The 13,403-nt window shown below is 48.2% G+C and overlaps 4 non-coding genes across 4 annotated transcripts; all 4 read left to right on the top strand.

The window, feature by feature from the left end:
* The first annotated feature begins 9,288 nt into the window (after positions 1-9,288).
* Positions 9,289-9,368, top strand: LOC119965537. The gene has a single exon (XR_005460546.1). It is a non-coding gene; the product is annotated as a small nucleolar RNA SNORD79 (small nucleolar RNA).
* Positions 9,369-9,937: 569 nt separating this feature from the next.
* On the top strand, positions 9,938-10,019 carry LOC119965541. Its single transcript, XR_005460550.1, has one exon. It is a non-coding gene; the product is annotated as a small nucleolar RNA snR60/Z15/Z230/Z193/J17 (small nucleolar RNA).
* A 1,009-nt stretch (positions 10,020-11,028) lies between these two features.
* Positions 11,029-11,112, top strand: LOC119965540. Its single transcript, XR_005460549.1, has one exon. It is a non-coding gene; the product is annotated as a small nucleolar RNA snR60/Z15/Z230/Z193/J17 (small nucleolar RNA).
* Positions 11,113-11,784: 672 nt separating this feature from the next.
* Positions 11,785-11,856, top strand: LOC119965539. Its single transcript, XR_005460548.1, has one exon. It is a non-coding gene; the product is annotated as a small nucleolar RNA SNORD47 (small nucleolar RNA).
* Positions 11,857-13,403: the final 1,547 nt, after the last annotated feature.

Below are 13,403 nucleotides of genomic sequence, written 5' to 3'. Positions count from 1 at the left end.
AGCTGAAGGGGTTGGATTATGAGGAGAGGTTGAGTAGACTGGGACTGTACTCGTTGGAATTTAGAAGGATGAGGGGGGATCTTATAGAAACATTTAAAATTATGAAGGGAATAGATAGGATAGATGCGGGCAGGTTGTTTCCACTGGCGGGTGACAGCAGAACTAGGGGGCATAGCCTCAAAATAAGGGGAAGTAGATTTAGGACTGAGTTTAGGAGGAACTTCTTCACCCAAAGGGTTGTGAATCTATGGAATTCCTTGCCCAGTGAAGCAGTTGAGGCTCCTTCATTACACGTTTTTAAGGTAAAGATAGATAGTTTTTTGAAGAATAAAGGGATTAAGGGTTATGGTGTTCGGGCCAGAAAGTGGAGCTGAGTCCACAAAAGATCAGCCATGATCTAATTGAATGGCGGAGCAGGCTCGAGGGGCCAGATGGCCTACTCCTGCTCCTAGTTCTTATGTTCTTATGTTCTTCACACTCCCCCACCCGTCCCGTATCCCCATTATGATGAACTGTGCTCATTGGCAGCAGTTGTTGTTGTGCTGAGAGGATTGAGTAGAGTGTGATCTCTTGTTCTGACAGAGCAACCCTGAGAGAGCACTGCTTTGTCAGACGTGCTAATCCACAGACGTGCATGGTAGCACAGCGGTTAGCACTGTTGCTTCACAGCTCCAGAGTCCCAGGTTCGATTCCCGGCTTGGGTCACTGTCTGTGCAGACACTGTGCACATTCTCTCTGTATCTGCGTGGGTTTCCTCCGGGTGCTCTGGTTTCCTCCCACAAGTCCTGAAAGATGTGGGGCGGAATTCTCCGCTCCCCACGCGGCTTGGGAGAATCGCGGGAAGGCCTCCCGACATTTTTTACGCCCCCCTGGCGCCCCCAGCGATTCCCCCCCCGGGCTCGGAAAAATCGGCGCTCGCCGTTTTTCACGAAGAACGGCGATTCTCTGAGCCCGATGGGCCGAGCGGCCGGCCCTTCACGCCCGTTTCACCACGGGAGCACCACGACTGTGCTCGGGAGGGGACAGGCCCGCAATCGGTGCCCACCGATCGTCGGGCCAGTGTCCAAAACAGACGCACTCTTTCCCCTCCGCCGCCCGGCAAGATCAAGCCACCACGTCTTGCCGGGCGGCCGAGGAGAAAGACGGCCACCACGCATGCGCAGTTCGCGCTGTCTGCGCGATTAAGTCATCCGTGCATGCGCGAGTTGGAACCGGCAACCCGCGCATGCGCAGATGACCTCACAAATGCGCCGTTTTGCGCGTCATTTCCGGCACAATGAGGTCGCGGCCGGATAAGACAGAGGCCCGCTCCTAGCCCCCCGGGTGGGGGTGAATTAGATGCGGGGAGTGGGCCCCGAGGCCGTCGTGAACCTCGGCCGATTTCACGACGGCCATCACGATTTTTATCGGGAGCGGAGAATACCGCCCGTGCTGTTAGGTAATTTGGACATTCTGAATTCTCCCTCTGGGACCCGAACAGGCGCCGGAATGTGGCGACTAGGGGCTTTTCACAGTAACTTCATTGCAGCGTTAATGTAAGCCTACTTGTAACAATAAAGATTATTATATTATTTTTAAAGAGTCTTGTCTGCTGGCCTTGTTCAACATTAGATGCAACTGTCAGTGTGATGTATAAGATGAAGTATTGGTCTGTTAGCTAAGCTATGTGGGTGCTCATTGGTAACACATGAATGGTTTATAAATCTAGTCTCACTGATGCAGGAACATATGGAGCAGGGATAGGATTAAGCCCGGTAGCATTGTGGATAGCACAATCGCTTCACAGCTCCAGGGTCCCAGGTTCGATTCCGGCTTGGATCACTGTCTGTGCGGAGTCTGCACATCCTCCCCGTGTGTGCGTGGGTTTCCTCCGGGTGCTCCGGTTTCCTCCCACAGTCCAAAGATGTGCGAGTTAGGTGGATTGGCCATGATAAATTGCCCTTAGTGTCCAAACATTGCCCTTAGTGTTGGGTGAGGTTACTGAGTTATGGGAATAGGGTGGAGGTGTTGACCTTGGGTAGGGGGTAGGGTGCTCTTTCCAAGAGCCGGTGCAGACTCGATGGGCCGAATGGTCTCCTTCTGCACTGTAAATTCTATATCTATGTAAAAGCCCATTCAAGACTTCATTCAAGACTTCATTCAATCCAGTAATACTTGTACTGGAGAGATTCAATGGAATATAAGCAGCAGAGGTGCCAGCTCAGAGAGTTCAAGGCCAGCAGAGACTAGAACCTTCTCGTTCTGGTTGGGGTGAATCATAAATGAGTTCTGAGCCCAATCCATGTTACAGGAACACAGGAATTAGGAGCAGAAATAGGTAAATTTCCTCGAGCCTGCTCCGCCATCCAATCAGATCATGCTGATATTTTCCTGGTCTAAAATCCATCTCCCTCCCTGTTCTCCATATCCTTTTAACCCGTTTTAAAAATCAGAAATATATTGATCTCCTTCTTGAAACCATTTAATGACTCTGATTCCACCGCACTATGGGGCAGCGAGTCCCACAAATTCACCACCCTCTGCAAGAAGTAGTGCCTCCTCATCCCTCAGTTCTAAATCTAATAATAATCTTTATTAGTGTCACAAGTAGACTTACATTACACTGCAATGACGGGCAGCACGGTGGCACAGTGGGTTAGCCCTGCAGCCTCAGGGTGCCGAGGTCCCAGGTTCGATCCCAGCTCTGGGTCACTGTCCGAGTGGAGTTTGCACATTCTCCCCGTGTTTGCGTGGGTTTCGCCCCCACAACCCAAAGATGTGCAGGGTCAGTGGATTGGCCACGTTAAATTGGCCCTTAATTGGCAAAAAATAATTGGGTACACTAAATTAAAAAAAAAAATACACTGCAATGAAGTTACTGTGAAAATCCCCTAGTCGCCACACTACAGCGCCTGTTCGGTTACACAGGGGGAGAATTCAGAATGTCCAATTCACCTAACAAGCACATTTTTCGGGTCTTGTGGGAGAAAATCAGGAGCACCCAAAGGAAACCCAAGCAGACATGGGGAGAATGTGCAGTAACCCCAAGTGACCTCTGTGAACCTGGGACCCTGGAGCTGTGAAGCAACAGTGCTAACCATTATGCTACCATGCCGCCCTTTTATCGTCTCTCAAATTATATCTGTGACCTCTCGTTCTGGATTGCCCTACAAGGGGGAACATTTTGTCTATGTTTACTTTATCAATCCCGTTTAGTACCTCGATCCGATCCCTCGCACCCTTCTAGACTCCTGCGAGTATAATCCTAAACTGTTTCATCTCTCCTCATACATCAACCTCTTCATCCCTGGAATCAATCTGGTGAATATCCACTGAACTGCCTCCAATGCCACCAGATCCTTCCTCAAATAAGGAGACCAAAGTTGGTCACAACACTCCAGATGTGGTCTCACCCACACCCTATACAATTGCAACAAAACTTCTCTACTTTTAAACTCCAGACCTTTTGCAATAAACACTAATTCCATTTGCCTTTTTAAATTACATTTTGTACCTGCCTACCGACTTTCTGCGATTCATGAACAAAGGCACCCAGATCCCTCTGCCCTGATGCATTTTGAACCTGCATTGCATTTTGATAATAATTTACTTTTCAATTTCTGGTGGCAAAATGGATAACGTCACACTTATCACATTAAACTCCATCTGTTGAACTTTGGTCCAATCTCCTGACCTATCTATAATCTTTATCTCCTCTTCACTGCCTGCTTTCCAACCTATCATCTGCAAATTATCCATATGGTGTGACCATCTGCAGTCCTGCGGTTTTCCAATTCTGGCCTCTTGCAAATCACATAATTTCTCATCTGCTCAGCAGTGGTGTCTTCAGCTGCTTGAGCCCTCAGCTCAGGAACTTCCTCTCCAAACCTCTCCAGCTCCTTTAAAAACGGTTGCTAAAAGCTACCTCTGACCAAGCTGTTGGTCACCTATCCGAATGTTTCCTTGGATGCATTTTGGTTGTCAATCAACTTCGTTTCTTATCACACCATTAAAACAATGCTGCACAGATGTAATTAGTTAATATTGAGTATTCAACCAAGGCACTGCCTTGTTCCAGCTCACGGAGAAGTAATTTCCTCATTATTGAACTCTGGATTGAATTAAGACAATTCCACCCACTGGAAACTTGAAATATTGTCCGGTGGCAGAGGTCCTCACTGGAGGTCCCTCTACAGAGGAGTTCTTCAACCCTTAAACTCGCGACCTGCGGTGGAGGGTGTTGCACGCAGAAATCCTATATAACCGTGGACTGCATCGGATCATTCACTACCAAGTTGGCCCCCTTTTTTGCAGCCTTGTGGAGTCGTGGATCATGTGTATGTTAGATGTTTTAGACTGCACCTGCTTTTTAGAAAAAACCTTTGTTGCCGTTTTGTTTGCACTTCAGCCCCACGCTCCTGATCTATGAGGACCCGGTGCGGAGTGAGGCGGGGAGGGAGGACTTCCTTGTGAACCTGCTCCTGGGCCTGGCCAAACTTGCCATAAACAGGTCCATGCAGCAGGTGACCGAGGAGGTCATCTGACCTGACTGTCTGCCCCTCTACTGTGACTACATTCACAGCTGGGTGTCCCTGGATGAGGAGCATGCGGTATCCACGGGGTTTCACAGGGTGTGGGCTGCCTCATCGTCCCTTTAAATCACATTTTGGTTTGACATTACATTTGCTCTTTGTTTAAGGCAGTATCCCTTTAAAGGACTGCCCTTTTAATTTGTCAAATTTAGTTTAAATTGGTTCAATCAAAATAGTTGGAAACTTGAAATTGAAGTATAGGAGACAACAGGGTTTGGATTTGTCAGTCTGGGATAATGGTAATGGAGCTGCATCAAAGGCTCTGTGCACATGCCTAACCATCTACAGAGAACCAGTCCCAATAAACAGCGGGCAGAATTACATCACAGTCGAACATTCGCCAAAGTCCCTTTTCAAAGTCCTGCATTGTATAATATTGGTCACATTATTGGGACAGTTGTCTGCCTCTGGCTGCTGGAGAGTGGGGACATCATGGGCTGGATACTCCGCTCCCCGAAATTGTGTTCGGCCATGGGGCAGAGAATTCCTTTTGACGCCAATATTGGGGGCAGCGGCGGTTTTTGGATTTTCAGCCCCCTGAAAAGCACCATGGGCGAGATTCTCCGCACTCCCGACGGTGCGGAGAATAGCGTGGCTCGTAAAATTTTACGGCCACGCTGTTCCGACGCCCTCCCGCTATTCTCCCCCCCCCCCACGCCCAACTCCCGACACGAATCGCTGCTGCCGTTTTTTTACGGCCGGCAGCGATTCACAGCTGATAGATGGGCCGAGTTCCCAGCCCTTTACGGCTGTTTTTACGAACGGCAAACACACCTGGTCTGGCCGTTCGTAAAAACGGCCGTAAACACTTGCATTTTATAACCATGGCACCGATTGGCACGGCAGTACCACGGCCGTGCCAAGGGTGCCATGGGCCCGCAATCGGTGGGCACCGATCGCGGGCAGCGGGCCCGCTGCCCGCGCACTATTTCTCCTTCCGCCGCCCCGCAGTATCCATTCGCGGGGCGGCTGAGGGGCATCCCGGCCCGCGCATGCGCGGGTTTCGCGCAAATACGCGATGACATCATCCGCGCATGCGCGGGTTGGAGTCTTCCAATCCGCGCATGCGCGGCTGACGTCATATGACGCGTCAGCCGGCGCAAACTCAGGCAAGCGGGCTTAACAAAATTCGTTAAGCCCGTGATGCCGGAGCTTACGGCGTCGGGCTGCTAGCCCCGACCGGGGACCAGAATCAGTTCCCGGTCGGGAAGGGGGGGGGCTGGCGTCAAACCCGCCCGGGTTTGACGCCAGCCTTACGATTTCTCCCGTTTTGGGAGAATCGCGCCCCATATTCTAGGAGTACGCCGCGCCACGTATCCATGGCCTCAGGCCATTGCCCCGCGATGCTCCGTCCCCGACCGGCCGAGTTCCCAACAGTGTGGGACTCTCATGATCTCACCAGTCATGAACTTAGCGTGATGGCTGCGGACTCAGTCTGGCGCTGCCAGTCGGTGCAAGGCCGATCTGCGGGCAGGGGGAGGCTTTATTCGGGGCTGGGATAAATGTGAGCGGGTGATCACGCTTGCGACCGAAGGGGGGAACTACGGGCGCGATTCTCCCAAAACGGGAGAAATCGTAAGGCTGGCGTCAAACCCGGGCGGGTTTGACGACAGCGCGCCCCTTCCCGACCGGGAACCGATTCTGGTCCCCGGTCGGGGCTAGCAGCCCGACGCCGCAAGCTCCGGCATCACGGGCTTAACGAATTTCGTTAAGCCTGCTTGCCGGAGTTAGCGCCGGCTGACGCGTCATATGTCAGCCGCGCATGCGCGGATTGGAAGACTCCAACCCACGCATGAGCGGATGACGTCATCGCGTATTTGCGCGAAACCCGCGCATGCGCGGGCCGGGATGCCCCTCAGCCGCCCCGCGAATGGATACTGCGGGGCGGCGGAAGGACAAATAGTGCGCGGGCATCGGGCCCGCTGCCCGCGATCGGTGCCCACCGCCCGCGATCGGTGCCCACCGATCGCGGGCCCATGGCACCCTTGGCACGGCCGTGGTACTGCCGTGCCAATCGGTGCCATGGTTATAAAAAGCGAGTTGTTCCCGCCGTTTTTACGAACGGCCAGACCAGGTCTGTTTGCCGTTCGTAAAAACAGCGTAAAGGGCTGGGACTTCGGCCCATCGAACAGCTGTGAATCGCTGCCGGCCGTAAAAAAACGGCGGCAGCGATTCGTGTCGGGAGTTTGGGGGGGGGGGGGAATAGCGGGAAGGCGGGAAAAATGTCGGGAAGGCCCTCCCGCTATTCTCCGACCCGTCGTGGGGGTCGGAGAATTTCGCCCTTAATTTGTGGTCTGGGTCTGCGGGCTCAGTCCACCATGATGCACGGCGCGGTTCCTGCATGGGAACTTAGTCGTCCAAACAGAGAATCCAGCCCCATGTTTCCCGTAATTGTGATTGTTTTGAGTTTGGTGCGTCTATAATGCTCTGACCGCAACTTGCCCGTCCGGCCACAATTGCAGGTTTGCAGCAACACCAAACTGTCCTTAAATCTTTCATCAGGAGTTGTTAACCTTGATCTGCGCTGACAACCCTTTCAGAATGTTATAGGTTTCAATGAAATCACCTCTCGTTCTGCGAAACTCCAGAAAATATAGCCCGAATTTAATCAGTCTCTCTTGATAGGGCAGCCTTCTTATCTAGTGAACCAAATCAGACTCCAATACAGGCTTTAATTTACACCAAAAATGAGTAGGCCTCACCCCTGCCTGCCAGCTCGGGAAACCCCGGGTAACAGTCGAGTGTGTTGGCAATGGAGCTGTGATGCCATTTGATTCCGCCTCCCTAGCCCAGCTTTTGACCAATGGGACCGCATAGTGCGTGGCTGACCGCCTGATTGACGGCATGCTCAACCAATAGAACACGGGCCTCCAAATGGCACGTTCGGAACTGACCGTTGGAATCCCGTCGGCCTGTGCGTAGGGCGAGCTGCCTATATAAGGCGGCGGCGGGAGTGCCTCGGCCTCATTCAGCGGCGCAGAGTTATGGGTAGGTTACTGCAACAAGAGGCTGAGCGGGGAAAGGCGGCCGCGTGGTGAGGGTTGAGGTCCCGGGGCAGACCGCACACAGACTGGGGAAGGGGCGGCAGAAGCCCCAGCCCCCGTAATGGGGCTTCGGGCGAGAGTCAGTTTACCGGTTCACGTTTCTACTGACACTGGGAGTCATCCCCGCTCTGGTGTACTCCATTTCGGATCTCTACGTTTTGCTTTTAGTTTAATGGCGGTCGGCCCCTGGGACATGAAGGCCCTGCACCCAGGGGCTGGACCGTGGAACCCGTTCTAGAGGTGGGGATCCTGCTGTGATGAGTCTATGTTGGTAGGGACATCCGAGCAGCTGTGATGAGACTCCAACATACTGAGAGCGTGGATCCTACTGTGAGGGGATGGCCTTTCCGGGGGGCTTCTGCCGCTTTCTGACTTGTTTCCCCCTCTTTCCAGGATTTCCATCACCACTGAGGGAGCGCCGAGTGAGTCGGGTCCATGCGTCTCCACGGACTGGATGGTCCACAGGGAGACTGAGCTGTTGGCCGTATCTTGGCAGTTTCAACACCACCACCATGAGGAGGGTGAGTGGTCTGGGGTTTTGAGCTCTGCGTTTTAATTTTTTTACAATAAAACTTTGTCTTGCTCTGTCTTAACTGCCAATGATTAATGAGTAGTGGTCAGAAATATTTCTGAAAACATATTTCTGAATGAGGCTTGTGGCTCTCATTTGCAAGATTCACTTGTTGAGGGGCATGCAAGTGATGCTGTGCTCTCATTGCAGGTTTGATTCTACTCTGCTGAACTCTCCATTTCGCCTGAACAGGTAACTGCTGCCTCACTCTTTCCCCTGTACTATGTCTGAAATTTCAAAATGGTATTTTACAGCTGAGATGTCCTAATGTGAGTCAACAGAACTTACCATCTTTATCTGTGTGCACAGTGATGATGATTATTTGCTACTCTCGACTGAGGGATGACGAGTGCAAACCCACCTTGACGTTTCATCTGAGGCACATGATTGACTGCAACTAGTCGGACTGTATTAATCTGGCTGGTTAAATTTAATGCAGAAAGTGGATGGGCAATGTAAATAGGGTGGGACCTGGGTGTGTGTATATATGCATAGATCATTGAAGGTGACTAGATAGGTGGAAGCTTTTTGCCTCGCTCTGGATGAGACCGAAGCATGTAAGTTGTTTCCACTGGTGGGTGAAACTAAAACTAGGGAACATAGCTTCAAAATAAGGGGGGCAAGTTTCAGACATTGAAGAGGAACTCATTTTTGAACAGGGGGTTATGGAGAGTATGTTGGTAAGTGAAGCTGAGTTCTCAAATATCAGCCATGATATTGAATGACAGATCAGGCTTGGGAGGGCTGGATAAACTCTAGTTTTTGTGTATGGTTGTTACGCTGATGAGCAAAACACTAGTTACACCTTTAGCTAGGAGTCCAGTTCTGGATGCCAACCTACAGGATGGGAAGATTTGGGTAATGTGGCATTCAAGAGGCTGTTGGATAATTGCATAGAACAGGGGAATGGGGACAGCTGGTTCAGACATGGGAGACTGAATGGCCTTTGTGGTGTTACAGATGTAATTTTGTATATACTGTCTTGCAGGTATGGATGAAGCTGACAGGAATCTGTTCCTCAGGTGAGTTTTACTGGATAGCACTAGCATGTTTCTGTCTAGCAATATGTTGTAATTTAACTTAGTAGTGGTTGTTTTATTTGTACTGCTGATGATGTCAACGTTACAATCAATGGGAATCTCTCTGAAATAGAGTGAAGAGACTGTAATTACTGAACCAGTACAGTTATGCCCACCTCTAGGGTACATGTCCCTTTGATCCTGACCCAGGGTCACTGGGTTTCACCCCTGCAAACCAAACATGTGCAGGTGAGGTGGATTGGCCACACTTGAGTACCATGTCCCATTTTGTTCAGACAAAAATATTTGATAATTGCAACCCCCAGTCCAATCATTTGGAAGACATTTCCTTATCTGCCAGCTGTCAATGGTGCGTAGTCTCCAATTCCTCTGTCTAATGGGTGATTTTAATTTTCTAGGTTACTTGGGATTGTTCAAGAACAAGACTAATGGAAAGTAAGTGGACCAAATTCTCTGACCCCTGTAACAATGATCACTCCTTTAAAACTAAGCCTCTGGTATGAAGTTACACATCCTTCATCCCAGTAGATTTTGGTTGATTTGTTCGATTGGTCCCAGAATTCTTCTTCCAATTTGCCCGTGGTGAAATTCATCTAAATTTACAATTTAATCTGCTTCCAGTGCATTCTAGATTATATGGTTTGGAGTATAACTGCTGTCCTTTTGGGCAATCACATGGGAGTGCATTGTTTCAGGGTTTCCAGTCTATTCGAGGAATGAATGATGAATTCATAGTTCAACAGATGCTGATGAAGATTTGAGCATTGTCTTTCGCTCCTATCTGACATTTCCTCTCTTCATAAGTATGAAGTTACATGGCAATGTTTCCTGCCCTGAATTCATATCCTTGGTCTTTCAGATTCCTGCTTTGTACTCCAGGCCAGTGGAGTAATCTTCAGTTGTTAAATAACCGACATGAAGGTGAGGGTTATTCTGTCTTCCTGGGCTATAGCAGTACAGTGAATTTGATGTAGGGGCTTGTGCATAGAGTTGTTAATCTTGATTTTAAAAGTAATAAGTATTTGCAGGTAGTGTTTTGAGTTATAAGTCAGTAATTATTGAACTATTGACAGCTGGTATAGTATCCAGACTGTAGGCATCTGGAGAGAAAAGGGAGCAGATCTGAGATTGTCCAATATTTTCTGTTGACAGCTGAGAAACCCCTGACGGGTTTGTAAACAGCCGTTCTTGTAACCTGGGCGGGGGGACGGGGACAGAAAATGGGCCATAATCAACCCATTGATTTTGTACCAACCGTTCAAAGGCAGGAATTGAACCCAGGTCCCTGGTGCTGAGGCATTTGGGGACAGTGGCGCCTTGCTGACTTTGGTCATTTTGGGTTCAGTTGTCTCATTCAGTGAACTCTGAATCCATCACATCCCCAGTGTTGTGATCACCAAGCCATTTCAGCTCACTTTACATATGCTAGTTTAAGAGCTTTGTACTCAACACTTGTGATGTTTGCTTGTCCTGTGTGTGCTGCTTTTATTCAGTGTCCAATGATTTTATTTTCTAGATGCTTGTGTTGTTCAAGGATAGGACTAATGGGTGAGTAGATGGGATTGACTGGGATGAAACTGTTAAAATGTTCACTCCTGTGGTCTCCATAGCTGTGCAGCTGCACATTGAACTTTCCTGCAGCAGGAGGTTTCATGGACTGGATAACACCAGCTAAGTGTTGCAGATCTGAGCTTGATGTGTAACTTAACGTTCTGCTGCACATCATTAATGAAACTGCAGCTTGAATGCTGCTGTTTCTGGGCCACCACATGGAGCTTCATTGCCAGTGTTTTTGGTTTGATGAGGATTGAATGATGAACTCATAGTTCAACAGATTCTGATGAAGATATGAGCATTTAGTCTTTCGCTCCTATCTGACATTCCTCTTGTACATGTACAAACTTACATGGCAATGTTTCCTGCTCTAAATTAGTTATGTCATCTTTTTCAGTTTCTGCTTTGGACTAGTGAAGTTTGCCAGTGGACCAATTGTCCAGGTATGGAGTCACTGCTGTGTATGTTCAAAGTTAGACCCAATTAGTTAGTATTAGTCTGACTTTCTGTATGATGTGTGAATTAGGTCTCTGAAAACATGAGGAGATAACCAGTAACTGACAGAAGTAACTTTTTTACAATTTGAAAGGCCCTTTGTGAGCCTGCATAATAGATTTCCTTTGTTCTCTCCTCAGGTTTGGAGCTATTGTGGCACTTGCACAGTAAGTATGCTGCTCCAATCCCTTGTTTATAGAGAGTGCCTGTGATGAGAACTTGAGACCTGAGTTGCAAAGTGAAGGCTTGTCTGATATTAGCTCTAACTGATTAAGGCACATGTTGATCATATGATAAGGAGCAAGATTTCCAGCAAGACTTAACATTGCCTTTCTGTTGCAGAATTCCCCAGCTGAAGGAGCACTGATTACACGACAAATATTGGTGAGTTTTGGCTTTTCTATTGCAGCTGTGTAATGTTTTTGGTCTGGCTGATTGACATGGTTAGGACTATTTGAATGTCTGCTTCGGCACTGATTAACTGGCAAATGTCCTTGTAAACTTTATGAAACCTATGATGCTGATTCTGCCATATGAACCCCCTGATTCAACTCTTCCGTTCCATTTTTTAATCTGAGGTTTTACTGCTGTCTGCATAGTGTCTGGTGATTTATTGTCTTTCTGTTAACTGCGTGGTCTTTTTTTTTTTTTAAGGGCAGCTGTATCAAACTGCAGGATCAGGACATGGTGAGTACAATTTTGTCGCCAGTGTTCAATTGTGGGAATGGTGTCTGTTCAGTGGGTAGCACTCACCACTGCTTGATGTGACCTCATCCCAAGGAACAGCAAAGCCATGTTCAGCCAGATATGCGAAGAGTGAAAATTTTGAGCATAGTATAACATTCTATGTTTATTGTCAGAATTGAATGCATTTGGGTGTGGGGTTTGAACAGGCATATGAGCAATAGCTAGCAACCAGTGCAGGTTTGTGAGCTGAACGGAGGGTTTGGGATGGGAGGTAGCTGCCACCACTTAGCAGACATCATGTTTCTCAAACAGCTGAGGGAGGTAGCCTTCAAGTGAGTAGCTAATTTGATTTGCAGCTTGCTGTGCATAGAAATGATGAAATACATTCTTGAACTCTCTCTCTGACACAAGATGAGATGAATTGTCTGATCTGTGCCAACAAGTCTTTAATAGAGCTGGTAGGCAGCTTTAAGCTATTTTGCCATTCATCTAATTTTCATGTCCATGTTTCTTTTTCTTTCTAGGTGAAGCAGAGCCAATCACTGAAAATTGGACCATTTTATTCCATGTATACTGTATTTTGATAACGAACTGAAATAAAATGTGAATGATGCCAAAGATTATCCTGTTTGTTTTGTTGTGCAAGTAGGATCAAGTTGAGCTACTCTGCCCTTGGTGTCTAATTGTAGGTGTGTCTTTTTCTGTGCTCTGAACTTGTATGGGGAATCTGAACATGATGGAGTGCCTTCTGGTGTTTCCATGATGTCCTCCATAGTTAACTTGTCATATGCCTTTTCCATGTTCTGATGTATTGGTAGGTATCGACTGTCGGGGTTCTTTGTCCTTGGGTGACGCTGGGAAAATTTGATCCCTGTGCCTGAGTGAATTTTTAAAATGTTTGAAGTAACTTGGTGAGGAAAATGAAACATTTCTGACTCTAAATATCAAGATTGGACTCTTAGATATTAATTGACTTTGTATTATCATCACATACTTACATTTCAGTTTTGTAAGTTTCTTTTAAAGAAAAATATTTTACCCAATTAATTTTTTCAATTAAAGGGCAATTTAGTATAGTCAATCCAGCTAGCCTATACAAACTCCAGACTGTGACCTACAGCCAGGATCAAACCTGGGACCGTCGTGCTGTGAGGCAGCAGAGTTAACCCAGTGCGCCACTGTGCTGCTCTTGTAAAATTTTCTTGAGCACAGAAAATGTAGACCGTGAACAACCTGGGTGGCAACTTTATTACAGGAAGCGTGGAGGAACAGAGGGATCTTGGGGTCCACATGCATAGATGCATATAATCTATGCATGTGGACCCTAAGATCCCTCTGTTCCTCCACGCTTCCTGTAATAACCTTGGGTATATCCTGTTTAGACCAGGGGACTTGTCTATTCCTGAGGCTTTTCACAATTTCCAGCACCTCCTTAATATCA

Source organism: Scyliorhinus canicula, chromosome 4 (genome assembly GCF_902713615.1).
Source record: "Scyliorhinus canicula chromosome 4, sScyCan1.1, whole genome shotgun sequence".
In the NCBI taxonomy this organism is placed as follows: domain Eukaryota; kingdom Metazoa; phylum Chordata; class Chondrichthyes; order Carcharhiniformes; family Scyliorhinidae; genus Scyliorhinus; species Scyliorhinus canicula.
Note: the sequence above shows the minus strand (reverse complement) of the source record. Positions and strands in the feature narration are given on the sequence as shown.